At 44.5% G+C, this 25,852-nt stretch overlaps 1 protein-coding gene and 1 long non-coding RNA gene across 6 annotated transcripts in view; one reads left to right on the top strand and one right to left on the bottom strand.

Moving 5' to 3' along the window:
• The window catches only part of Sh3rf3 (SH3 domain containing ring finger 3), a 310,035-nt gene that overhangs the window by 223,615 nt on the left and 60,568 nt on the right, over positions 1-25,852 (bottom strand). The gene's annotated exons all lie outside the window — the stretch shown is intronic.
• LOC117724157 (uncharacterized) lies at positions 3,370-20,777 on the top strand. Of its 5 annotated transcripts, none has more exons than XR_013105462.1 (7): positions 3,370-3,504; positions 3,699-3,828; positions 4,111-10,184; positions 10,267-10,371; positions 11,620-11,784; positions 18,413-18,463; positions 19,779-20,777. It is a non-coding gene; the product is annotated as an uncharacterized LOC117724157 (long non-coding RNA). The 5 variants fall into 5 exon arrangements; XR_013105460.1 differs by having other exon boundaries at positions 3,394-3,504; positions 4,111-4,208; positions 8,241-10,371; positions 19,779-20,774; XR_013105461.1 differs by having other exon boundaries at positions 3,399-3,504; positions 4,111-4,208; positions 9,916-10,371; positions 19,779-20,768.

Genomic DNA, 25,852 nt, shown 5'->3' with positions numbered 1-25,852 from the left:
TCTATGCCTCCACTATTTATTCCACTACTATGTCCCCCCAACTTTATGGCTCCCAAGTTTATGGCCCCCAACATTATGGCCTCTTCTTAATACTGATCACATCCTTCTAGTGTTGGCTTTTTAATGAGAAAAATCAAAACATCCAGCTTTACATCTTAGCTCCAACATGAGATCTGTGTCTGCAGGCAACACCATGTGGCCTAGAGTAGAAACAAACTGAAGACCTGTGGTACTCCAGTCCAGCCACCAGGATGGTTCGAGCCAGCAGGACTTTGCCTCCTGAAGCCGTCCCTACACAACCAGCTTGGGGCATCTTTCTGTGCACATTTCTTGCTTGCCACAGAAAACAGTCAAAAGACATGTCCACGCGCTGTACAGGCTAAATGTCAGAATACTGATCAGAACCAGTGAATTTTATATTTCTGAGTTCCCTCAGGGCAGAGTGATTAGCTAGGTTTCAGTTCTGGAAGACTATGCTCAGGGACCCCTCAGTCCTAGGAACACTGGGATAGCTGCCATGCATAAAAATAAAACTTGAAGTGTGTAAAAGACACTTGCAGACACAGTTATGTCTCAGGAAACCAAACAGAAGGAGATAATTCCAACCGTAAACACTACATTCTAAAAATTGAAGAGTTTTCCCACAGGTATAACATACATCCTCCCTCTGTCAGGTGCTGTAACATTTTTACACTAAGCCTTGCATTAGTCAGCTGTGCGTTACTATGAAACTATGCCTGAGGTAATTAGTTAATAAAGTGAAAGGCTCCTTTTCGCTCACATTCTGGACATTTAAGCCCTGGGCTGGGTTAGCAGCATATGGAACTGGGTGAGGGAGGAAAGTCAGAGCACACCCATGCAAAAGGTATAGCCTCAACATTCAGTAGACCCGCCCCCCCTCACCCCCCCAAAACACACTCATTAGGCTCAGCCTCCTAAGGGTCTGCTTCCCATCACCACCACTCTGGCTTCCAAACCATTAATGCACAGACCTCAGATACAGACCTGAGTGGAAGGTACAGCTACTCCATCATTTTAATGGTCACAATTCTACCTTGCTGTATTTGGTAGTGTTCCTGTTTAACAACACAAAATTAAAAACTTAGTCTAGAACCTCAATATGTTTTTAAAGATATTAGAGCCTTGTATTTGAAAAAAACATTAAATATCTGTCATTCTTTTAATATATCAAATTGTCTATGAAAAGATACCTTTATGGAAATAGAGGTTATGTTTATTCATAAATATACACAATTAATTTAGATACTGAACAAATGACTTTTTTGGAGTGAGGGAAGGAGGTTAAGTGGAGACGAGCTGGTTCTAAGAACTAGCCAAACAGTGAGCTCCTGTGCAGTGAAAGACTCTGTCTCAAGATAACAAGGCAGAGAAGGATGGAGAGACATCCGACATCCCAGTGTACCACATCGGTAGGCATAGGCACATACATGTACACACACATGTACACATACATGTACATACACATGTGCATGCCTGCACACACATACAAACACACGGTAGGCATGAGCACACACATGTACACACATGCACACACATACATGCATGCCTGCACACACACACACACACACAAACACACAGCAGGCGTGGGCACACACATGTACACACACATATACAAACACACATGTGCATACCTGCACACACACACAAACACACAGTAGATATGGGCACACACATGTACACACACACATGTGCATGCTTGTACATATACAAGGTAGCATGGACACAGACATGTACTCTCTCTCACACACACAAACACACATGTGTGCATAAGTGCACACATACAAACACACAGTGTACATTTTTTTTGAAGAGTTTCACTTCTTTGAGTTGAATTTAAACATTTTTTTCCCTAAACAGCAATGAGTATAATTTTTCCCCAGGGCTTCAATTTTCCTGAAAATCCTGCTTCCCTACTAAGGTAGCACTGTCCTAGCAGCTGATTATTACATAACAGTAGGTGCAGAAGGTAAACTTGGCACATCTCAGTACTTTGCCTCCGATTCTTCCTCTGGAGTCAGATTTGCTCTCTTCATTTGCATTTAACTATCAATTTGTCCCAGGAAGCATTCATTATTACATTTTGTTAAAGTGTATGTGTGTTTGTGTGTGCACGTGTCTATACACATATATACACATATACATATACACATATCCATATCCATACACAGACACATGCACGTGCACACACACACACACACACACACGTATGTATGTTTGCCACATTTAAGGAAAGAAGGTAAAACTATAACCTCTCTAAGTCAAGTCTGCCACTATCCAGCTTAATTTGCTCACAATAGGGACAGACACTTAAGCCTGGTCTGAATATATCAAAACATTTAAAAAGAGTGATCATTTCATGAGGAAATGAAGCCATGTGCCATATAGTTCACATGGTGACACTCAGGAGCGGACACAGAGCTGCTGGGAGACTATCACCCTGATGCCTGTGACTACACTTCCCTCTTCTTTGTCCCACCCACCCAGTGCTAAGCCAGATGCTTCCCTGGGGCTTCCAGTGTTCCAGGAACTCCATAGGACTCTACCCAGGCCCTTTTCTAGAATGCTAGTTACTGAGTCACAGTCAAACCTCTAGGAACACTGTGGGGAATAAAGAAAGCCACTGAGGACAGAAAAAGTCCAAGAACCCAAGCTAAGAGGACTGCAATAAATACCATTTTTGCCATGAAATACATCAATGCCTTTTGCCCTAAAATAACTTTTCAGCCATATTCTCTTGAGTTAAAATGTCGAGTTAATTAAACTCCCGAACTTCCATTCACACAAAACCAGCACATGTATTCATGAACATGTAGTACTAGCATAAAGAATGTCTGCCAATATAAAACTTCAAAAACCAAAACAGGAGGGGCCACCAGGGTGGGCTCATGGTAGTAACACCCATAGCACCTGTGCCTCCGATCCACTTGTAAAGTCCCTTTCTACACCAATCTTTGGCATCGGCTGGTCATGTGACTTGTTTAGGCCAATGAGAACCTAGCATGCTGCTCACAGTGACTTGAAAGGGGATTTAACAGTGGTGTTGGCATTCTCTTGTTTAATAGAGCCATTGGTGCGTCCCATGAAAGGCCTGGGTTAGCCAGGAGAAACGCATGGAAGAGGGGCCCCAGCTTCCTCTTGTGCCCAGTGACTCCCCCATGCATATGGTGAAATAAATTAAGGAATATTCTTTTAAGCTTGTCAATTTGGGGGGAGGGGGGGGACTTGCAAAAATGCAAACTGGTTGAGGGAAAAAAAAAAAAAAAGGCCCAACGTGCTTTATTAGCAATCAGTGACCAAGGAAGGAACCAGCAGCCAATCTGTCAAATCCAATCTGTCAAAAGCAATCCTCCTTTAAGAAGGGGACACACTGCCCTGTATAAGCAGGTAAGAACTTCAGAATGCAGGAGGGATGGGCAGCAGCGAAGAGGCAAATCTCCCCCCAGAACCTGTTTGCCCTACACATTTGCTAGGGGTTTTCAGAAGGTAGACTTCTCTGGGGACATTGGGAGATGGCGGGGTTAGAGAGGAAGAGCCCAGCAAACTTTTCATAGATCCTGCCACGCCAGCCCCTCGCTCCCAGAAATTACAGCAATCATCGCTGCACTTATTCTGTGAAGATACATGTGTAGATGTGACTTAAGTGTCTGTTTCTTCATTGTTCCTTGTGTCCTTACCAGCCTAAATTTCAGGTTCTGTGTCTCTGGATAAGATCCATATCGTATATCCATCAAACTTTGCACACCCGACTCCACATGGGAAAGTGAGCCATGAAAGTCGTTTTACATCTGTATACTGCTGTGATTCCAGGTAAGATGTCACATCTGGGCAGGGATGGTCCAGCCAACAAGTCAGCAGACAGGCTCTTGTGTGTGGCTCCTTCTCATCCACTGGAGAGCTCTGCTCAACAGCTGCAGTATTCTCTCCAAGTCTGGAGTCTGTAGAGCCCAGGATCAATGCTTTCTGTCCCCAGTTTCAAGCCTGTGTCAAACATCAAATTGTCTGGAGTGATGACATCTCAGTAGAGCTGACTGGCAAATGGAGGTGTAAACGCAGAGCCAGAGTATGAACCGTTACTCTCACCCCAAACAGGGCACATCACTGGTGCATTCTATCTGAACAGAGTAATCCAGATCTGCAACCAGCCAAAGCAATTCCACTAGGAACGCTGATGCCCTAAGCTGACAAAGGTAACGTGTGCTTGGTCATGTATCAGCCATTTGTGGGCTGGGGGAGTGAGGGAGGTGGGTCTGCTACTGTGTCACATCTGCACAGACCACTCATCCTAGTGGAGACAGCTGTTGTTTTGCTTCTTTAACCTCTAAGGCCATAGTGTCCTAGTCTGTTCTCTATAGCTGTATCATTATGTGAAGCCAGCTGTTTTATGAAGTAACTGAAAGTATTTGGTTCATGGATTTGATGGTGGAATCTAAACAGTGTGATGCTGACCAGGGCCTACTGACTTCCTCACAGCAGGATGGATAAAGGGAACTCCACATACCAAGAAAGGTAGCGAGCGATCAGGGAGGGGTCTTGGCTCACATTTTTCATAACCCTTTGCTCTCCTGTTAACCCTTCATCTCTTACCAGAACTGGCCTACCCCAAATGACAGCACTGTTGTGTTTATGATACCGCAGCCCCATGACCTAATTACCCTACACTAGGCTCTACATGTTAAACGGTCTGCCTCTCTTCAACACCACCTCACTAGGGACCAAGCTGCCAACACACAGACTGGGAAGACACACACGACTTCCACACCCCAGCAGAGTACCCTCCCCAACACAATCCCAGACAGTTGACTGGATGCTGACAGAAGGCACGGCCTATGAACCAGAAGACACGTAAGAACTAAATTTACAACTTCCTCCATCACATCTTCTATAGCAGAGAGAGATGTCTATGGCCTATGAACCCTTCAGTTAAAGGAGTGTAACATCATAGCAGCCCAACTAGACTACGACAGCCTACTTTAATTTTTTCTTTATAAGCAGCCTGCAAAGCAGGCCTCACTCCACTCTACAGGAGTGAGATGAAAGCTGAAAGCAGGAGATGAAAGCTGAGTAGCCTGCCTGATTATGTCATAGTCCTTGGTGTGAAACTGAAATCCGAGCACAGGTGAAGCAGCCGTGTTCTTCCCATGAGCTTACTTAGCAATTGTAGGGCTAATAGCGTATATTCTCTTCTCACACGGGCCTCATAAGAAGCAGTGTCCAATAAACAGTGTCCAGGTTTGGTTAAAAAAAAAAAAGAGTCTGATTCCAAGTCTAAGACACCCCAACCTTAAGAAATTTATAAATCTATTTTTAGAAATGAGAAAATCCCTTAGGACAACTTTAATCAAAAGGCCAAGAACTAAAGCACTTATTTCCAATGAGCTGTCTTTATATTGGATATTTTATGCATTTACATTCAAATGTTATCCCCTTTCCTGGTCTCCTCTCCAGAAACCCCCATCCCACTCCTCCCCCTGCTTCTATGAGTGTGCTCCCCGTCCCACCCACTTACTCCCACCTCACCATCCTGGCATTCCCCTACACTGGGGAATCGAACTGTAACAGCACCAAGGTCCAGTGAGCTTTCTAAACTGATTAGTGCAGTCACCAAAGCCACTTTTCAGAGGAAATCTTAATAGATCTGCTCACAACCTAAAACACAAGAAGCACACATTTTATAGCCTTGCTTGCATCCCAGAGCCTAGGTTCCTCCAGAACCAAGTCAGCCCAACAAAATCAGTTCAAGGGAAATAAAAACTTATTTGCTTGTGATTCCTAGTTAACCCTTGGATATTTTTCAACTCACACAGAAGAACTAAAAAGTGTGTAATTCTGCCAGAGCCCAAGGGGCTGAGCACCCAGGCTAAAACACAAGAAACAAAAGTTAGGTCCTGGTGCTGAGAAAGTTACAGATACAGGGGAGGCTGATGACAGCCTGGAATTCCTGGAATGGCCACGACTCCAGCAGCACAACCTCCACATGCAATGGCAGCCTTGCTTTACTCTAGTCATCGAAAACCCCAGAGAGGCACAAAGCTGACCTTAAGAGACCAGGACTGTCTTGTTGCTCTGTTGCCACGAAGAGATGCCACAACCTACGCAACTTTGAAAGCATTTAATTTGGAGGCTCCGTGGATCCATCATAGCGCGGGGCATGGCAGGAAACAGGGATACCTGGCACTGGAGCACTAGCTGAGAACGTGCATCTGACCCACAAGCACAACGCAGAGAGCAAGAGCATTCTGTGTTAAATTGCCGACTCCAATTTAAGTGCAAATACCCAAAGAGTTAAACCTAATACAAGTGAAAACATCCAGTGTGTGCTTTTCTGGCTCTGGGCTGGAGAATGATTACTCAAGAATGATTACTCCAGCTCCATCTATTTACCTGTGAATTTCATAATTCCATTTTTCTTCTCAACTAAGTAATATCCTATTGTGTATATGAGCCATACTTTCATTATCCATTCATATACTGTCAGACATCTGGGTCGTTTCTGCTCCTTTGCTATTTTTTAAAATTTCACATGTATTGGTGGTTTGCCTGCATGTATGTCAGATCCCCTAGAACTGCAGTTACAGACAGCTACAACCTGCCATGTGAGTGCTGGTGAACCCTGGTCCTCTGGAAGGGCAGACAGTGCTCTTAACTACTGAGCCATCTCTCCAGTCCCTGACGTTGTTAATAACACAATGATGGACATGCATCTCCGTGGAACCTCTGTGGTAGGAGTGTAGGATACAGAGTCATTTGGTTCTATGTCTGAGACGGTATTACTCATGCATATGACAGATCTACTTGTAGCTTTCTGAAGACTCTCCATGCTGGTTTTCATATGGCTGTGTCAGTTTACCCTCTCGGCATCCGTGAGTGACTGTTCCCCCTTATCCCATGACTCTTTTCATACAAAACTCAGTGCTACCCAAGCAAATACTGGGAAACGAAGTTCCCTCGTTCAGTGGATGCTCTGGGTATCTACTCAGAAAACCAGTTTGTAAGGGCAGTTCTGAGGTTGAGGGTAGCTCAGTCTGTAAGGACAGGGTATTTCAGGTACAGATGGAAAAAGAAGATTCTGGAGAAAGAGAAAAAGAAAAGATGGGAAAAAAGAAAGAAAAAAAACTTATGACAAAAAGAAGACTCTGGTGAAATCCGCAGGGATAACTCAGCTGGTAAAAAGTGCTTAAGTTACAAACATGGGGACTTCAGTTAAGTCCCATGAACCCATGCAGAAAAGCCAAGTAGTATCATACTTAACGCCTATACTCTCAGTGCTGTGGAGGGAAAGCCAGGCAGCTCTCTGAAGCTTGTGAGCTCTGCAGTATAGGAGAGGATTTCCAAGGCTAGTGAGAAACCCTGCTGCAAAAACTAAGGTAGAGAGAAGGCTGAGAGACCGGACATCAGGTTGTCCCCTGACTGATCACACATGCATACTCTCACATACACGAATACATTCAAGCATAATGCTGTGGTGAGAGAGCAGAGTGGTTCTCTGGGCCTCACTACCAGGTCATACAGAAAAGAAGAGACTCAAACCTGTGGTTAAGGTGTTTGTGTATGTTGGAGCAGCAAAGGGAGAAAGAAGGGGTATTTTTTAAAAAAATCTAATCTTCTGTGAATGTTCTACAAACTCAATATGAGAAACAAATGGGAAGGACCTTGTCTCAGGAGGATAAAGGGCGATAAAGAAAGACACCTGACATCATACAAGGGCACACATCCACATGCATGCAACACACACACACACACACACGTAGAGACACACACACACGTGCACACACATGAACGCACACAGAATAAAAAATTAAAAAGATAAAAGACATCCCCAAAATGCACCTTAGTCTGATTCTTCCTAACACACATACATGTGACACTGGAAACAGGAGACAGGTTATGTCACGCCCGACACTTTTATTTCTGTTTTTTACTTCAATCGTCTCAGTGTCTTCCCAATTCTATATGAGATTTTGTCATCACAACTAACTTCCTCACAGATATGTCTCTGCAGGAAGTCTACTGTTTTACTTGTAAGAGCACAAATTTGATTCTTTCTTGACACTGGATGTTAGCTAACTTTTGCCAATATGTTAGACAGGAAGGAATCTCATTCCCAGGATTACTCCTGAGGCCACTTATTTTGAACATGTGTTTTCATGGATTCCTTTTCTGATGCTCTATGGAGTTTTTGTTCTGTTTTAGCCCAAAGTAGGTATGTACTTATTTGGCAGGGGACTACCAGGAGATAAAGGATGAAGAAGATGGGACATAAAAGCTCTGGGATCAAGTTCCCAAGGGTGAGCAAATCAAGGTAAAACCTCCCAGGACTTAGGGGAACAGACACAGAAGGAAGTAAGAGAAAGCTCAAGAGAAAAAAGAAAAACTCTCAGAACGGGGAGAGGAGAGGAGGGAAGATGGAGTCACTGAAGCAAATAGTTCTTCGATTTGGTGTGAAATGATCTGTCAGGCCAGTGGTATGGGAGGCTAGAGATGTCAAAGGCTTGAAACTGTTATAGCAAAAAAAAAAAAAAAAAAAAGAATTAGAGAGGGGGGGAAGATGAGATGAAATGAAAAGAAAATGCCAACAAGTAGACACATATACATACTGCAAATATATGTCAAGAAACTCTCATCCTGTTAGAAATGGATTCTGATCCAACCAAGGCTTTTCAGAAGGGGAACAGACCTAGTGATGGGGAGCCACCGAGGCTTCTTTAAAATGACAGGACTAAACTTACTCCCCCATGCAATGTGACATCGATTAAGCCCAGAGTCTGAGCAGGGCTCCGTAGCCTCTGCACACTAAGGAGCCATTCCAGAATGGCCTGGCAACTGCTTTGCAAAAGCCCCTTGCACCTGGACGGTGGTTGTGAAATCTGCAAGTCAATTTTGTCCTGATCCCAGCAGAGGAGTGACTCCTCGATTGGCTTGTCAGCACTCATGTCCCCAAGCCTCGGGGGACGTGTGTCTACAACCCTGGAAGGAGGGCGCTGTGATGTAAGTACTTCCACGCATGCCCATCTCTCGTGATGGGAGTGGGTAGCTATGGAACTCTTGAAGACACTGAACGCACACGGGCCGCCAGCTCCCGCACAGATGCATTTGCTTAATCTGCAACTTCTTTTCCCTAAAGCCTGTTTCTCCTCTTAAAACCACTGTCCTCCCCTTCCTTTCCTCGGCTCCTAAACCATCAAACGTACCTAGAAAATGGCCTTGTACTGCCAAGCACTGCTGCCTATAACTCCCCACCTCCACCCCCATGCCCCTTCAGATTGCAAAGCCAAAAGCAGTTTGAATTCAAAGCCTCTATAGAACAAGAGAGCTCACTTCATCTGAAAAGTGTTTACCAGGAGGAGAAGGAAAAGGCCCATGGTTTAACTCGCAAAATATATATCCTTAGTCTATTATTTTATGTGTGAAAAAAAAAAACAAATGATGACTTTGGAGACAACCCACTGAACATTTAAGAATAAAATATCCCTTGGGCTATAAGGGTGTGCATAAAAGCTTCCCTCGCAGAGGCTCCTAAACACACAGTGTAAGTACAGAACCAGGGCTGTCGTCTCTTAGTACCTGCTTCTCTGCTCTGTTATACTTATTGATCCTAGCGCCGAGCCAGGCCTGGCATAGAAAAGAAGGGGCTTGACCAGCCTGCTTCACTATGCTCACAGAACTGTGAACTTTGCAGCCCTGGAAAAACCTGTGGTTCCCACAACCTCCTATGTGCACAGTGCATTGACATCCAGCTGAGGTCTCTATAACTCATCCGTTTTAACCACACCTACCGCTGTTCCGTACACTGTAGCTCCTTACTCTCTACAGCAGAAATAACTGGAGGCAGGAAAGCCAAGGAAGGGGGCTCTTTTTAATCTACATGTTCTTTACCCATTGCTTCTTGTCCCACAGTGTGAGCAGGGCAGAGTGTCATCCTTGCCCTAGACAGGGTGAAAGCAACTACCCACAGCATGTCCCTGCACTTCAGCCTGGGACTGGAAACTTGGCTTCTGCAGTATACAGGCAATACTGAAACTCAGGGGCTGGCTGCCTGGGAGAAAGAAAAGCCTGACCAACCAGGGTCGTCCCTGATGTCATGGGGTGAGGCCAAAAGCTCCATACTTCCTAAATTTAAGGAGCCCTGAAATGACAGAATCAGTGATCCTGAAGTAGATCCCGTGGTGAGTGTCCTCCTGTGACTTCTAGTATAAAGATGTTTCAGACTGTACTGATGTGATTATCCTGACATGGAACCTTCTACAGGGAAATCCACTGCACAGAGTGATGTCAGGCCCCTCACTGTGACACTGAGAGCCTCAACCTTGGACACAACAGATCTGCATGGAAACCCATCCAGAGAGCCTAGTGGTGAGCTCTCAAGAGACCTCTGAGTGGCTATCTCATGGACGGACACATGCTCTCCTGGGACATTCCAGGCCTAGCAGTTATTTCCACCCCCCCATGGGACAACCTGTTCTCTCACCCTTTCTGATAGACAAGCAAGGGCTGCCCCATAAAGGAGATGTAAAAATTGTGCACGGTGCAAACAGGAGAGGAACTCACAATAATCACGACGGTGCCAGCAACTCTCAGACCAACATTCCACACAAGAAGAAGGAGACTTTGATAAGACGTTAATAATAATATTACAGACATCAAAGTTAAACTTTACTTCCATTACTGTCAAAGAGACCACACAGTAATAAGCAAAACAGCAGACTTTTTAAAAGAGAAATTTAAAGCACCAAAGCCCCTCTGTCAGCACCTTCGGTTATTTGTCTCACAGCCTCTGCCCTGCACATAGGTTTGTACGTCTTTAACACAGGGCAATAGCACTGCACAGATCATGTGGTATCCTGCTCCTCTTTAAAGAGCCAACACTTTTCTATTGACTTGGGCTTCACGACAATCATTTCAAACTGCATGCATGCCACTGGGCTAGCTCTGTGTGCAAGCGTTGCTTTACATAGCAATGGTTAGTTTAGCAATCGTCAAATGATTATTTGGAATCATTCGCTTTTTTAATCTATCTTATAAAACTGAAATGAAAACTTCATATGAAAGTCTCCAGTGTTGTATTTACTTTGGGAAGATTTTCTTGTAGATCCCCAACCTAACTGGGTTACAACTAGCCATTGGAAGTCATCTACAGATGGCTTCTTCCCATTCCCCAGCCACACTCTGGCTCTGGCTCTGACCTAGAAGCTTAGGACATCACAGGGTTTTACAATGAACTACCTAACTTTGTTTCTGACCTGGGATGGAAAGTCCCTGTACTTTCAGAGACTGCTTCCTTGGGCCAATGACTCTGACCTGGGCCACATTTCAGCTACAGCACTGTTCAGAGATGGGAGGCACCCAATAAGCCAGAAGAATGGAATTAGGGGCAGGGTTCCCAGAACCACTTTATGACCATGACCTTGAGGTTTTCTTGCATCTCCCCATCTGGGTGGTGGTGGTGGTGGTGGTGGTGGTGGTGGTGATGGTTCCTCTTCTTCCTCTTCTTCCTCCTTCTCTTCTTCCTTCTTTTTTTAATTTTCAAGGTAGTTTTCCTCTATGTAGCCCTGGCTATCAATCTGGATGCTTCTGTTTAATGGAATCAAATCTATTTACAAGGAAAACAACGTCTTTGAACGCTGTCAAAAATCAACCAAGTACAGCACAGGACACAACAAAAATGTCATTTCCTTCCTAAAATGTCCTGGTCCAAGAAGAGTCTGCCTGTTTCCTGGTACGTTCGACTCAGAATCATTTGCACAGAACAAAGCAGCAGAGAGAATGGTAAGTTTCCACCCACAGTAGAGGATGCAGTCCATGTCCCAAGGGCTCAGTTGGAAGACGGGTCTGCTCTGTAAGAAGCAGATGCTGCACAACATGGGCACTCCCTCCCTCCTCCTCCCCTGCACCTTCCATGCAGAAACCTCCTGCACTGTAGCTCGGGGAATTCCGTCAGTAATAAATATTGAGTCCAAAATAACATAGTAATTAGGGACTAGTTTTCACTTCTAGACTTGACTTTCTTTTGGGCAAAGTGCTGAGCAGCTCAGAAAATGTCCCCATGAAGCAATCAGCTTATCTTATAGCAGCTTAAAGCCAAGTAGGCTAATCCTATTACAGCGGGTCAGAGTGAAGCTCCTGCACAGCCCCCTACAGCAGGCAGTGGATACAACAGCCTCTTCTATATGAGTTAAGTTTCAGGGAAAAGGAGGTTTGATGGACCTCCTTTCAGCCTGTTTGTCCAGCAATTGCACAGGAAGGGCATTCAACTGCCAGGCAAGTGTGGAGATGTGGCAGGAGTTGAACAGGAGGCACACAGACAGTAGTCTCAAGAACATGGTCACTAGAAATCACACAACCCACCAGGATGTCTAGACTCTGCATAATGCTCTATAGCTATAGGCATACTCCGCTGCTCTGTCCCTCAAACGGTACGGGAGAACAAGATCAAACACCCTTATGAAACCAGAGCATGACAACTCCCACAGAAGCCTGTCTGCCAGTCATTCTAACACATTTTCATAGCCTTAATGCCACCTGGCTCCAACTCTGCCAAAATGTGCAGCATTATACACTAAAGGTGTATGGATTTCATGGTGTTTGGTTAATAGGCTCCCCAGATGTAAACAAGTATCTGAGTGACCCTTGACATAATCAGGGAAACTGAGAGACAGCCCTTGCAGCTCTAGTTGCCTCCCTTGATGCTTCAAATCAACCCACCTTTTCTCAGCCAAGTGATCCCCTTCCTTTAGAGCACACAGTTAGTTATCCCATCTCAAAAAAGAAGGAAGGAGCAGACGCCAATGAATAGAGACTCAAAGATGTCTTTATGCACAATGACACAGGCTGTCATTTATTGGACATCATGATATGAGAGTCTATTTACAAGCATCCTGTGGGACAGACATAACTTTCTCTATTTAAAAGCAGACAAACTAGAGCTCAAGAGAGATTCAGCAACTCAACCAGGTTAGCATATTAACATATATTGTAGCAAGTAATAAAGTATTAACTTGAATACTATGAATAATCCTTATTTTCAGTAACATCTCTGGCTATTTCCTAACTCCAAAAAAGTATGCCAGTAGGACAGCTTTAATCAGTAAGAGATAATAATATGTGTTTAAAAGTATTTGCATTCATCTATGTTGCTGAAGAATGTGAAAAATGATATAGCTGCTTTGGAAAAAGTCTAGCAGTCTGTCAAACGGTCACATAGGTGCCACATATGAACCTACAAAAGAGAAACAAAAGGGAAACGTAAACAGTCCACACAGAAACCTAGACATGAATGCTTCAGCCACAAAATCCAAAGAGTGAAGGCAGCCAAGCATATAACATCTGGCAGATGGATAAATCGCACTTGGCCAATTTGTGCAACATGGTATGATACAATAAGAGAAGGCAAAGTGTGACCTAAAGCCTACAGGACAAAGACCAACTGTGAACACACTGGGCACTATCAAATCAAATATTTTAAGGGGGGAAATTATATGATGGGCAAACTATGTCTTAATGAAGGTGTTTTCACTTTAAAAAACATACACATGGCCCAGTCAGAGTAAAACCCACATGAAAATATGAATGAGAAGAAGGAATGGATGATCCAAAACAACGTACAAAGGCTGAATACTCTGAAACTGCCTTTAATGAGCTTGCATTTGGAAGCAGACTAAAAGTACTTAGGCTAATGTTAAAATTAGTATATACTCCCCAGCCACATGTCAGCAGAGCAGAGGGGAGCAGCCCACTTAACTACTTAACTAGTAGGTGGTAGGGAAAGGCTGATCACACTAAATGGCAGAAAGGTAGGATATAAGGCACCCGTGAGATGCCAGGGCATGTGAGTTGGAATGCAGGCATTCTATGTGCAATGTGAGGGAGACTTGCTCAGGGCAAGAAAAGGAAAGGAACCTGGCTACACCCAGCACAAACCAAGACTCCTAACACTAACACAGTGATAACTATGTTAACTTTCTCTTGGGGAATAATTTTTTTATTGTAACACATTTGTCAAGATGTCATCACATTTTAGCTTGCCTCTCCTACATCCTCCCACTGATTTCTCTCAACTGTAAAAGACAGAGCAGTAATTAGAGCAGGAAACTGCCCTGAATTTAAAAAAAAAAAAAAAAAATGTTCTGAGCCTGACAGCCTAGCCCATCTGATCCTTTGACAAAAGGCACTGCTCCAACTCCTGGTTGGGATGTAGGTCACCCATCTTGGGCAAGCCAAGCCACTCAATGCCTCCCTCCAGACAAGGACAACAAGCCATAATTGCATCCCAGAATCCAATTCTGCTGCCTCTCTGAATACCGACACGCAGGGGCTAACAGGATTAATTGCATATAGCCAAGTGCCCTTTGTCTGCATATGTTTAACACAACTGTACCACAAATAAGCACAGCCCTTCCTCCCATCCTGCCTAAGCTGTCCCCCAGGCTGAGATGGAAGAAACCTCCAAATGAAGCTCTATGGCCCAGGGAACATCTGGTGATTTTAAAAATAAAGTGAAGTGCTTTTGATCGTCACTAAAAATAAATATATTATATGAATAGGCAGCATATACTATATATAGGTGATAGACTATTAACCAGCTCTAAAATCGAAGGACATTTTGACACACAATGCGATGAACACTCAGGTTCACGATACTAAATTAAAGATAATACGTTAAATGAAATAATCCACAAAGGACTCCTACATGAAGTACCTATCTCTACCAACCATGTGGCACTATCTATATTCTGACATTTTAACATCTGAGACCTTGTGTGAGGAGTTTCCAGTTAATAGAAATAGTAAACACATTTCTCAGGAGACTGCTTCTACCACACCACCTAGACAATCCAAGACTCCCACTCTCACTGGGCACTTCATCAGGCTCCCATCCCTGGCCTCTACCTGCCTGTCCTACGCACTCCAGGGTCAGCCTGAGGAACTCTCACAGCCTGCAGAAGTCCTGAGAGATTTGATGAGTGTGTGTAATTGATCCTCAGGATGGGATCATAATGGAGCATTAAGAAAGGACGGAGAATATCTAAATACAGAATGGGCCTTAGGTAATGTACCACCAATGGGGTTGGGGTGTGAGGTATGTAACCACTCTCCCTTATGTATTCCCAAACATTCTAAACTTAAAGGTCTATTTAAAGAGGTTGAAAGGAAGAAGTGTGTGGCTTAAAGATACATATTTGTCATTCATTGCTGGTTAATGAGATGGACTTCTTAAAACTCTTGATTCCTTAAACCACAGGGACACTGGGTCTTCTAGTCTAATATATGGTTAATCGGCTTGGTTCCTAACACAAAGCTCCCAACATCTTAAGATTCTTCTAGATGATGGGAAGATGTTTGTCCTAATGAGGTGATTCCTGGTGGACCCCTGGTCTGGTCTAGTCAACAGAAAGGCCAATCATATTCAGAAACCTAAGGCATTCAGTCCCTGACAGTATTGGTCACTTTTCTATTGCTGTGATACAACATTATGGCCAAGGAGACTTATAAAAGAGAGGGATAAATTTGGCTTCTGGTTCCAAATGGTGAGTCTGCAGTGGTAACTAGAGAATTGAGAGCTCACATCTTGACCCAAGTATGAGGCAAAGGACATACCTGGAATGACATGGGCTTTTGAAAGCTCACAGTCCACCCCCAGTAACACCCTACCTCCAACGAAGTTATACTTCCTAATCCCTCCCAAACAGATCCACCAACTAGGGACCAAGTATTCAGATATATGACTGGAAACCATTGCAATCCAATCCCTGGCTCCCACAGACTTGTGGCCACATCGTAATGCAAAACGCATTTGGTCCAAGTGCAAAAGTCTTCAGTTGCAATGCTGTTTTAAAAGCCCAAATCTCTTCTGAAATCCAAGGCAATTTCTTAACTGTAACCAACTATAAATTCACAAAGCAAATTACATGCTTAAACATACAATGGCAGAGGCTATACATTACCATCCCAGGATGAAGACATTAGGGCTTGGTGAGGAAATACTCAATCAAAACCCAACAGGCAACACCAACCCTGTAGCTCCACGTCTGTCTGAGGTCAAAGGACTTAGATGGTTTCACCCTCAGTGTTGCTACCTACAGCACACTTCCATCTCTTGGGCTTGTTCAACTCCCTGTCTAATCTCTCTTTGGCATGTCTCCTGGTCCTAGCACCTCCAACATCTTGGGAACTCCAATGAAATTTCAGGTTCATTTCCATGGCTTTCCAAAATGGCCTCTCATGGACTACTCTGCCACGTGACTGGCCTTAGTAGCTCTCCACAGCCACAGAGGCTGATTCCACCACCCCTTTACTAGTACATCCTGGAAGACTTTCAAGCCAGCGCCCCATAAAAGACACTACTTTGTATAGAAATTGCTACTGGATTGTGGGGTATAACCTGGCCATATGGTTCAGGAGGATTGTTGGTAGCATTTGGACTTTGGATGGAAAAGCTGTTGCATGCTCAGTAGGCTTTTCGGGGGGAGCTTGGAAGATAAGAGTTTTGAGAGAAATACAGATGCTAGAGGCTTGGCTTATGAAGCTCCAGAGGGAAGTTTGACAGTCTCTGACAGACTCTGTTGGAACATAATTTTGAATTAAGAATCTGTGGTCTGGTCAGCTGGGGATGAAGGAACAGCTGTGATTAACAAGAGAATAGAGCCACTAAAGAGCTTTTCTGGGACAATTGGTGCTGGCTAATAACAACTAAGAAGTCAGTTGTTATTCCTCAGTTGTTATTAAGGACACCAGCATCATCAAAGTTAAGTCTCCTGGAAACTGTTCCTTCAGGGTGAACACACAAAGCTGTGGCCCAAAGGGGATGAGGTTGGGAGTGGGGGCAAGGCTGTTGCTTATGCAGGCAGCCAAAATTAGTACTATGTAAGAGTATCCCATGTGGTACTGGTTTTGAAAGTATTAAGGGGTTATGGAGAGCAGCTGAGGCTTGGCACTGTGAGGGGCCAGAAAAAAACATTCGTGAAGTTACAGCCTGGTTGCAGTGGAGACCTTAGCATATTGGAGATCCCAGGACCATGCTATGACCACCAAGGACAGCAGTAGGTGTAGAGTGGAGTGGGCATGACCCTATGAGACCAGCAATGTGTGCTATAGATAGTTGCACAAACACTTTGGAGCCCAGAGGGTCATAAGTGGGTCCCACATGTCTGACAATGAACACTGATTTTGCTTTGATTTGATTATTCCTGAGTTATTCCCTCTTAAAATAAGAAAATATTTAGCTGGGCAGTGGTGGCACATGCCTTTAATCCCATCACTTGGGAGGCAGAGGCAGATGGATTTCTGAGTTCAAGGCCAGCCTGGCCTAGAGAGTGAGTTCCAGGACAGCCAGGACTACACAGAGAAACCCTGTCTTGAAAAACCAAACCAAAAAGAAAAAAAAAAAAGAAAATATTTAACTTATTCTATTTTATGGGAGCTGAGAGTTGAAAGACTTTGAACTTTTAAGAAGACTTCGGGTTTTTATAAAGATTACAGGTATTTTAAAGAGACTAGTTTTTATTTGTTTGTTTGTTTGTTTGTTTTTAGAGATAATCAGAACTTTGAAAGAGATTCCAGATATTATAACACGACTGAACTCTTAAAGTGTTTGAATTTTTAAAGACTGGAACTTTAAAAAAATTGGACTGCTTTATGTTGTGATATAAGTATTAACATGAGATCTCATGGGTAAGCAAGAAAGAAAAAATTACAGGTGAACAGTGATGTGTTTGTGTGTGTCAACCTGACAAAGGGTAAACTTTGCTGGCTAGTTTTTGACACAACTTGACAAAAGCTAAGATCATCTGAGAAGAGGAAACCTCAAATGAGACAATGCTCCATGAGATTCACCTTTAAGCAAGCCTGTGGGGGTTTTTTCTTGATTGACGATTGATGTGCCCACTGTGGGCACTGTCACTCCTGGGCAGGTGGTTCTGAGTTGTGTGATAAAGCAGGCTGAGCAAGCCACAGAGAGCAAACCAGCAAGCAGTCCCCTGCAGGGCTTCTAAAAGTTCCCTACTCTAGGCTCCATCCCTGCCTACATTCCTGCCCCAATTTTCTTCAGTGATGGACTGATATGGAAGTATAAATGAATAAACTCTTTCCTCTCCAAATTGCTTTCATCATGGTGTCTTATCACAAGAACACCTTGTGATGCCTGGTAGTACCCTAACAAGGACACCACCTTATCCTTCAAGAAGAGAAAGGGGGTTGAAGATAGGCAGAGAATCAGTAGTGTGCATGTGATAATTCTGTAATAAAAATCCCTGAAAGAGAGGCTTTGGGCCACTCAGAGGCTGGTGGGCATCTCTGTATGCCTCGAGGTATATACCTAACTCCATGGGAAAGATCCTTCTGTGGTAGAGATCCTGCCCCGTCTTATCTTTCAAGATGGCGGTCTATTGTGTCTTTACAGGTCAGTGCTTTTCTGAGTTCCAGATGCCATCTTGACAAATGATCAAATGTGGTAAGTAAGTTGTAGGTACTTCTGATTTTTTTGGGCTGGTTGGAGAGAAAGTATGGTACCTGACGTGGGAGTGGTCTTGTGAGATTGAACCCTTGGCCTGTGTCATCTTCAGAGGACTGGAGAATTGCTCCGGGTGATGTCGAACCTCACACATCTGGTGGGAAAATGTCAACTGTCTAGTGTAGAACATGTGGTGGTTGAGCGTTAATTTCCTCAAACATCTTCCAAGTAACAAAGATGTCGGTGGCACACTTTATCACACCTGCTTGACAAAGATGTCGGTGGCACACTTTATCACACCTGCTTGACAAAGATGTCGGTGGCACACTTTATCACACCTGCTTGGCAATGATACAAAAAGCCTTGGGGGAAAGGCTGACAAAGCGTAACACTTGCCACCAAGAACATTCCTGGTAACTCTGATGGCTGGTGATTGAATTTCTGACAGAATTATAAGCAAGCAGGATGCCATTGGCCATACATTGAAAATACGTTATTTGAAGCCCGGAAATGCAGCCATTTGAATCCCCTTTACTGTGTTGCAAATGGTTGCAATGTAACCAAGCTCCCTTGCTTCCATTTGACCTGTCCCTTAACTCCTCCACCTCTCTCTTTCAATTGCATTTTAAAGGGGTGAGTTTTTCTTTCTCTCTTTCTTTTTCTTTCTTTCTTTCTTTCTTTCTTTCTCTTTCTTTTTGATAAGTCATCTCAACTTTGTTTTTAGCAAAACAGAGGAGCATAAAATAAAGAGAAAATATCATTGAGATTCTAGCATAGAACTATTTTCACTTTCAAATCGAGAACAAGCTGTCTGAGCAGCAGCAGCAGCAGCAGCAGCAGCAGCTTGCCACTGGACAGTTTGAGGTTGCTTTCTGGCCACAAGGGGAGCTGATGGATTCTGACCAGGAGATGGGTCAGGGTGGTCAGAGGGCACTGTTGTGCATGCCTCTCATCTGATCTAGTATCTGACTTAATAATCCACAACACAGGCAGGCCCCCACAGAAATAGGAATTAAAGGTCATTTTTCTTAATTTTAACATTTTCACTCTGAGACTGTTTCTGGTTTACACACCCCACCTCCTCAAGTTAGGAGACCATATTTCAAATCAAGGGGCGGGGGGGGGAACGACCAAACCCAGTGAGTTAATGCAACAAGAACTAGGAAAGAGTTCCAAGAGAATTCCAGGTAATGTCCCTTTGGGGTCAGGTCTTAGGGGTGACCCAGCTGAGGCTTACATCACATGCCACCAGAACCTGAGGAGGCCTGACAAGATAAAGGACAGAAAAGTAAAACAACTTCCTGTGTTCATTCAGGTTCCCCAAGTCTCTGTATGATACTGTCAGAACCATGCTCACCCTCGCTGAGACCGGTGCCTCATCTACACCACCTTGTCCATCAAAGCAAATTCACAAAGCCTACACAGCAGTGTTTCCATAGACATCCTGGAGGAAAATGTCTTCACATGCTCCTAGCTGGGAAATCCAAAGGCTCTCCAGCTCCTCATGTGTCAAGTCCCAGCAAAGATCTCCCTACATGTGGGGGCTGGCTTGGGTGGAAGCTTAAACCCTCACAGAGGCCACTTGGCAGCTCCCAAAGGTCCTTCTTGAGCTGCGTGGCCTGTCCTGTTCTCTCTGTGCTAAGTTTAGGAAAAGCAGATCCTGGTCTCTCTTTCCACAGAAACTGTATTGCTACATCTCCTCTTCTGCTGTATTTTTCCTCCTCATGAAAAGTTTTTAAATGAAAACTAGATAAGTCATAGGTGAATGACCCAGAGAAGAGAGCTGATACCTTAGTATGATTGGGACAGAAAACAGCCTTCCTGAGCTGGGCCAGTTTTTAGATCATAACAGTCAAAGAAAGCTGACCCAAAGGTCAAGGGTCACCATCCTAGCATGCTGCATCATTACCTGCCCTCTGCCCTGAGCAGCTGTGGTGCTTTGACTGAGAATGGACCTCACAGGCTCACCTAATGCTTAGTCATTAGGGAGTAATACTTAACTGGGATTAGGAGGAGTGGCGTTGTTGGATTAGGTGTGGCCTTGTTGCAGAAAGTGTGTCACTGGGGGTGGGCTTTGGGGTTTTAAACACTCAAGCCAGGCCCAGTGTCTCTCTCTTCCTGCTGATTTGGATGTAGAACTCTCAGCTACCTCTCCAGCACCATGTTTTCCTTCGTGCTGCCATGCTTCCCACCATGTGATAATGGACTAAGCCTCTGAACTTGTAAGCCAGTCTCAATTAAATGTGTTCCTTTATAAGAGTTGCAGTGGTCACGGTGTCTCTTCACAGCAGTACAACACTGACTAAGACAGAGGTCATCCATGCAATAGTCATGTGGACAACAGAGGCCCCTTCCTACAGATTATGTGATGTTGATAGGGTGAGGAGGACAAAGCTAAGGTGAAGGTATGCTGACTTGCCAAGAATATCACCAGGAAAGCCAGGAGCCAAGACTGCAAAGGAAACAAGGGAAGGCAGTGTCTCTTCTTTACTTAGACAAAAGAAGAACAGAATGAGATGGGATGTGAGGCTCCCCCAAACCTGCTCTTAGTACTGGCTATGAGCATGAGGCAGAAAGTCTACTCTTTGTAACTCTGGCAGGCTAGGTCATTCTGCCAACGCCCCCTTTGACTCACATATAGCAGAACATTTCAGAACCTTCCAGGAGGTCAGCACACGGCAGCAGCCCCTCCCCTACAGTAGTACAGGAATGGTTATGAGGAGACAATGTAGAGATTCAGCTTCACCAGGCTAAATGGAGAGGTCCTATCACTTGCTTGACAGCACCGAAGCCACTATTCTAAAATTCCTTACCGGATGTCACATTGAGGACGTCTGGTTGTTGTGTTAGAGACCCAGTGACCACAGAATGCAATGACCATCAAGAGAGGATGCAGCCAGTGTGGTGACTCATACCTACAACTGTGGTACTTAGGAGTCTGCTGGAGGAGAATCTAAGGTTCAGGGCTAGGTTGGGCTATGTAGTCAGATCCTATCTCAAAACAGGCAGGAATACTGTAGATACCTGCTTCATTATCTACCATATTCTGACCACTGTCCTTTCACGGTAAGGAAGCTCCCCTAGTGTCCCCAAGGTACAGCAGAGTCACCACAGAGACTCATTGGTCTACCTATCTCTCTACCTCAGATCAAGTTCTGGTAGTCCTCTTGATGACTAAATTAAGCCCCAGCAAACATTACGATGCTCACAAATGCATTTGAGAACACTTCCATGTTTCTCTTTCTTGGAATTTAAATTGATTTCTGCATCCATATTCATCAGAGATATTAGCCTATAACTTTCTTTTGGGATCTTTTTTAAGTTTTTTTTCCCCATTAGTTTAAAGCAACTAAATGAGCACCCTACCCTAAGGCAACTGTACACACTGGAATTTAATTGAAACTGACCTTCCCTCATTAAGCTAGTGTCTCCCTCTGGCATAAGAGACCATTTAGTCTTTCCTGGGAAGCCTTATTTCATGGGCTTGGACAAAATGAAAACAAAGAAGAGGAAGAAAGTTCTAGGTCAAGCACCAGTGCCTGGTATCTGAAGAATCAGCAGAAGCTGAAAAACCACATCTCTCCCAGGGATACGATTCTGTCAGTTTTGGGCAGGCTGCACCAACCAGCTGCGTTTTAAATGCTATGTCTGACATTCCCTCCACATACCAACAGCTTCCGGGAGGTCTGGGACACTGGTCCAGGTGCACTCGAGCAGCTGCTCAGTAAACTGTATGTTGGATTGTGTAGGTTCGTGTTCAGGGTTCTGAGAAGAGGTAGCAAGAGAGACAGAAATGTAGGGACATGTTTGTGATCATGTGTCAGGTACCCCTCATCCTCCTAATCTGTCTGTCCATGATGGTGACGGTCCTAACAAGCTCTGACAACCACTCGGGTCGGTTTCTTCTTCTCCATGACAGTTGTGCCCCCCACCCCCCAAATTTCTTTTAGGTAACTATTTGTTCTTGGTATTTCTAACTCCTTCAGGCTCCTCCCACCCCTACTCTTCAAACACATCTATACTTCAGTATCATTTTATTAAACAGCTCTTTACTATGCATCATCTCATTATTAATAAGGTTGTTAAACAAAAGCCAGGAATAATCGATGCTGGCTGCCAGTGGTAGAGCATCCCTTTCCCCACAGCCATCTCCTCCTCCTTTTGTGGCTGGGCATCAGCCTCACCAGCTGCCGGCCACAGGCTGGACTCAACCGCCATTTAGCTGTACTTAATGCCATGTTTTCCCCATTACTGCCCCAAACTGGGAGTAGTAGCCACTGGAGAGGTAGAAGTTTATAGGGGACCAGAGCAAACCAAATGGACAAGAGAGCTGTCCGCCATCACTGCGGGGCTGAGCACAATATGTGTGGACATAAACATAAAGCCACACCCTGAAGGACAGCCCGGGGGTAAAAGGGAGACAGTCATTCCACCTTGTATGTTCTTCTTCTACTCAATGATCAATTAACCACTCATGGTTTCTCATCTACATTTGTAAATAGACTTTTAAACTTTTTTTTTTTTTTTAAAGGGAGTGTTTCATAGTGACTTATGTTTTCAAACATGAACTGCTTGCTAGAGGAGCTTCTGACTGATTTAGAGCCACCCCCACCTGAACCAAGCAACCCACAAGAAACAAACTTGCATCTATGCCTTTCCTGGAAGAAGCCTGCATTTCTCTGAGAACAGACATGGGTCCCATCTGCAGGGCCTCTTGCTGAAGCCATTTTACCTGAGCTCTCTGCAGCCCACAGTATCTCATCTGACTGATTAGGTCACTCCCCATCCCCCTAGCCTATCCTACCCCCAAAGACATGAGCTCTAGTCTCCACCATCCTAACTCATCAGCTGTACAACCTTCAACACAGCACATGGCCTTGCTAGAGAGGCCCAACCCCCAGACACAGAATAGGTAGCTTAGACAGATGAAACACTTCTTCACACGGGGCTTCACACTAAAAATCCTATTTCTCCTAGCTAAGGATCCAGGCGAATTAAAAGCAAGGCAGACACGTGTATGTGCACCACTGTGCACCAAAGCATTACGACCAATGGCTAAATGAGTGTCAGTCGATAGGATGGACAGAGAAGGGGTGGTACATCCATTCAGCGGAAAGCAGCCTTCAAAAGGAAAGAGAATACGAAGCTCTAACATGGAAAGAGTTGGAGACCCTTGCGCTGAGCAAACTAAGGCAATCAGAAAGACACAGGGCTCCACTGCTGTGAAGTGTCTGGGGACTGTACAACACATAATGCCACTGAATTGTGCCTTTGTGCTGCTTAGAGCTGTACATTTATACGCTGCATATTTTATAACATATGTCATAATATTAAGTCACTAATATGTGTTCAGCCTACCAAAGAAACACAACAGTTGGAAGAGCACTGAACTGTCACCACCAGCTCATAGGGGCCCAAGGGAGGAGGGGACAGTTGGTGGGAGTCTCCCCATGGGTTGGAAGCTCTCCTCAGACAGCAGATAAGAGACACTGCCCAGAACATACCACATCATTCTCAGTATCCCACAGGCCAGATCTAGGCTGGCTCATGATAGACCAAACTCAGCCAGTGACCTTACATCAACAGCCTGGATTTAAATTCTGGAAACAAACAAATACTAGGAGCCAAAGATTCCCCCTCCTCCAGACAGCCAACATTTAAGCATTTGCCAATATACCACTGGGGCTGCTAAAACCTGGCTGTGATCACCAAAGTCACTGGCACAGGAACAGGCACAAGGTAACTTCTGAATCTGATGACCTCTCAGTCTGCATAGAGCCCTGGCATAGTCTATGATGGCAAAGGACATTACCAGGCCTCCAGTGCACAGCTAGTATACCCAGAAGACCTGCAGAAAACAGCATTTAGACGTGATCCCCACAAAAAGGCCTGGCTTTGAGCTTCGTGTGGGTTGTCAAGGAAACCCAGAGCCCTAGATGAGCATACTAAGAACACTGTTTATGTACATAAAGAGACATCCTCCAACTTAAAGCAGCTAAGAGAAAACGGGGTCTTGATCAGAGTTACTGTCATGGGTGAACAAGGCCAGCCAGCACCAGTCACCATGGGCAGGTCCTGCCATCTGCTGCAAAAGGCACCTGTGCCTGTGGCTTGTTTCCCATGACCCTTTGGTGTCCATCCATATCCTCTTTAAGGATCTCCTCCAACAGGTAGGAGAGAAGAAGGGTCTTAAGTGTGCCTTTTTCCAAAGACGTATCCCATCTTTGATACATCTGATCAACATGAAGCTTCCTTGGGTTCACTCCTCCATTAAAGATGTTCAACATCAGTCTAATGCCAGAGCAGCAGGGCAGTGCTGCTGAGAAGCACAGTACTAGTGATTTACTGCCGCCTCACAAATGGCTCAAAGCTTAGTGCTCTCAGACATCAGGCTCCAGGCTGTTTACTAATATACAATATTCTTAATGTGCTTAGGCTCAAACACAGGGTCTCGTGGATCTTAGGGTACTGTTCTACCACTGAGCTACAGCCCCAGCTCTACAAAAAATATACAATTTCAACAGCGCGGCATGAAGTCTGCCTCTCTCTGCTCTCTACGAGAACAGATGGGTGTTTTAACTGGGCTTGGCAATTCCATGGCCAAGACATCCCACACATGAACTTAGCTGATACAGGCACCTGAGAGTCTGGGATCCTGTCCACAGAGCTGCCTGCAAATGTTTACATGATGAGTTATTACTCTGAGAGCCAGGAAATACAAGCGCCCAGTTTCTAAAGACCCAGCCCCAGGAACTGGCAAAGTCACACCTGCTGTGGTCTACAGAACCTATGTCATGTTCCAGAACAGAGCTATGTCTTCTGCTAGATCAAAACAGCATCTGTAGAGAGTCACAACCACCCTCCATGGTCCCACAGAAAATGGGAAATGGGTAGAGGGTCTTCCCTATCTATAAAGAGCTTACTCAGCATACATAGGGCTCTATTCAGAGAGAGATGGGGCCTGATGGAGGAGGGGAGAAACAGAGAGGAAAAGAGACAGAGAAAGAGAGAATTAGAGACAGAGAGACAAAGACGTACAGAGACAGAGAGGCAGAGACTGACAGAGACAGAGATAGACAGACAGACAGTCTGAGGCACTGAAGCTTCAGCTGGGTTCAGAGAACTGCTTCAGCACTGTGGGAAACTCACACAGCATCTCAGCAGAGCTTGAACAAGTCCCTGAGCTCTACAGAGGCAGGAGCATGATGGTCAGTACAGTGCTAGCACAAGCATTTAATTAAGATGGTAAATTCATTTAATACACCTCTCAAGAAAGTTTCTCTTTTAAATCCCACCAGGGTTCTAAACTGGAGGAAGGGAATATTCTTAACTACATGTATTTTAAAAAATCCAAATTACAGCAACATAGTGAAATTAACTGAGGGAAAT

This window comes from Arvicanthis niloticus, chromosome 20 (genome assembly GCF_011762505.2).
Source record: "Arvicanthis niloticus isolate mArvNil1 chromosome 20, mArvNil1.pat.X, whole genome shotgun sequence".
Taxonomy (NCBI): Eukaryota; Metazoa; Chordata; class Mammalia; order Rodentia; family Muridae; genus Arvicanthis; species Arvicanthis niloticus.
This window is presented reverse-complemented; position numbering and strand designations above follow the sequence as displayed.